We start from the raw sequence: 2,500 nt of genomic DNA, 5'->3' as shown, positions 1-2,500 counted from the left end.
TGGTCTCCATCTTCCCTTCACTCTTCACATTAAAAAACGGTCTTGTGCCTAATTTGTTCAGTGGGGAAGCAAATAAATACCCTGTTGTTCTTGGCATTCGGGCCGGGATCAAAGTGTAGTATCTTATCTGCAGATACTGCACTTTAGGGAATTTATCCCAGTCAATGGAGGGGAAACCCTCTATACTGGGACACTTACTATTTTTGGACCCAACCAGAGTGCCCCATTTCCCTCTTTTTCGGGGAGCTGGTTTAACCCTACATCAAAAACGACCTTGTGTCACATTTTGCTTTGGTGGGAAAGCAAATAAATACTAATAAAAAAGAGGGTGTTTAATATGAATATCAATACACATAAAAGAAAAACAAATTTATAGGAGTATAGATAGAAAGATATATAGATAAATAGATAGATAGAGATATATGCACATTTGTGTGTGTGTGTATATATACATATATCTATATCTTTTTTGGTGCATCTTGTCGACCTCTGGCATCTTTCCGTCGAACCGGGAAATATGCACATAATTACAACCATTTTTTTTTTTTTTTAAATACCCGGTTGTAGCTTTCTCTCGTTCTATAAGCCATGACTGCATAAAATTCTTAATCAATTCGCCCGTACTGGAAATTGACCCTTCAACATCCAGAATGGTCTCTTATTAGAACTCAATTCTATAGTGTACTTTATCTGTTATGATTAATATTCCTTAGTTTGACAAGCTTAACCTGAAGAAGAGCGGAGGTTGGATCGGCCGATAGGATATGCGAATGCAACCTTAAATGGGAACAATCCTCCAATTAATATTCTCCTCTTACAAATTCAACATATTATGTTTCTTTTTATTTATTTATTTATTTAATTAATATACATGTATATATATACACATATACATATATATATATATATATATATATATATATATATATATATATATATATATATACATACACATCATTACATATATTTTATTTTTTGTACCAATTATAATTTTTTTTTCTTTGCTTAGCTTAGTAAAAATACATGAACATTTCAACAGTTGGTTTTCTTGTAAACTTACCGGTATTTGCTTCTATATATGCTTGTATGTATCCGGAGTGCGTATTTTATCGTTTTTTTTTTCTTTTCTTTTTATTTTTTTGTTCACTTCTTTGAAATTTAAAGCATTTCTAAAAAAGTGCTTCATAAACGATATCCATTTGTGTGAGTGTGTGTGTTTTGTTTTAATGAAATATAAACAATTTTGTTTTGTTTAAAAGCCAAACAGAAACGCGGTTGTTGTTGATGTGTAAATGCGGTGTATCCTACACGTTTTCAACAAATCAGTCGACTCTCTCATATTTCCGATTTTGTAAAGATGCCGAGAGTTTGATTTTGTTTCTCTTTTGGGTTTTTCGGCGTGTACCGTGTTGAAACGCGTCGGGTGTAAACATGGGAAACTTGATAGATGTGAACGGTGCGCGTGGATAGGCAAACACTGGGACATTCTTAAGCTGATGAGATTGCGAGGGGAGGAGGAAGAGTAGGAAGAGGAGAAGTGCGCCAACCATTTCCATCGCAAAACGCAAAATGAACGAATGTGCAGACATCGACTCGCAGAAGTGCGAAGAGAGGAGACAGAGAAAATAGTTCGATAGATAGATAGTTAAATTGATATATATATATATATATATATATATATATATATATATATATATATATATATAGATGGATAGTTTGAATTGATATATATATATATATATATATATATAGATAGATAGATAGATAGATAGAAATAAAAAGGAACAAACCGTATTATGTGTTCATCAAGGTTTCGTCTTTATTTCGAAACTTCCTCTGGATATATATATATATATATATATATATATATATATATATATATATATATATATATATATATATATATATATATATATAAAGTTCCTCTGGAGATATATATATATATATATATATATATATATATATATATATATACACAAATATATATATATATATAAATATATATATATATATGTGTGTGTGTGCGTAGAGAGAGTGATGTAGAAAAAGAGAGATGGATACAGAGATAGATAGATTTATATATATATATATATATATTATTATTATTATTACTTTATTTAATCACATAAATTAATATACGAAGATATAATTTTATGCTTTAATTTATCAGTGTTTACTTCAATAGTGCTCAATACATAGGTAGAATCAGGTGGTAAGTTATGAAATTATATATGGAAATTAAGATACACAGAATAGTTCGTGATTCATTCTCGTGAGAATTCGTCAGGCATAGGAATTTACTACATATATATATATATATATATATATATGTACTGAGTGAGACAGAGAGAAAGACAGAGCGAGAGAGAGAGATAGAGATAGATAGATAGATAGATAGATAGATAGAATGAAAGAAAGATAGACGCGAGGAAAGGTTGTTAGGTACAGAAAGATGATGTTATCATCATCCATCTGTACCTAACCACTAGTAGACAGGAAT

The 2,500-nt window shown here is 30.2% G+C and overlaps 1 protein-coding gene across 1 annotated transcript in view; it reads right to left on the bottom strand.

Annotated features, from left to right (window-relative positions):
- LOC145239993 (uncharacterized) overlaps positions 1-1,495 on the bottom strand; it is a 582,634-nt gene extending 581,139 nt beyond the window's left edge. The window contains exon 1 of the mRNA XM_080103576.1: positions 1,061-1,495. The gene's annotated coding sequence lies outside the window, so the exon portion shown is untranslated. The remainder of the gene's footprint in view (positions 1-1,060) is intronic.
- Positions 1,496-2,500: the final 1,005 nt, after the last annotated feature.

The sequence above is a fragment of the Euprymna scolopes genome, chromosome 19 (genome assembly GCF_053919585.1).
Source record: "Euprymna scolopes isolate OS-2025 chromosome 19, ASM5391958v1, whole genome shotgun sequence".
Lineage (NCBI taxonomy): Eukaryota > Metazoa > Mollusca > Cephalopoda > Sepiida > Sepiolidae > Euprymna > Euprymna scolopes.
Note: the sequence above shows the minus strand (reverse complement) of the source record. Positions and strands in the feature narration are given on the sequence as shown.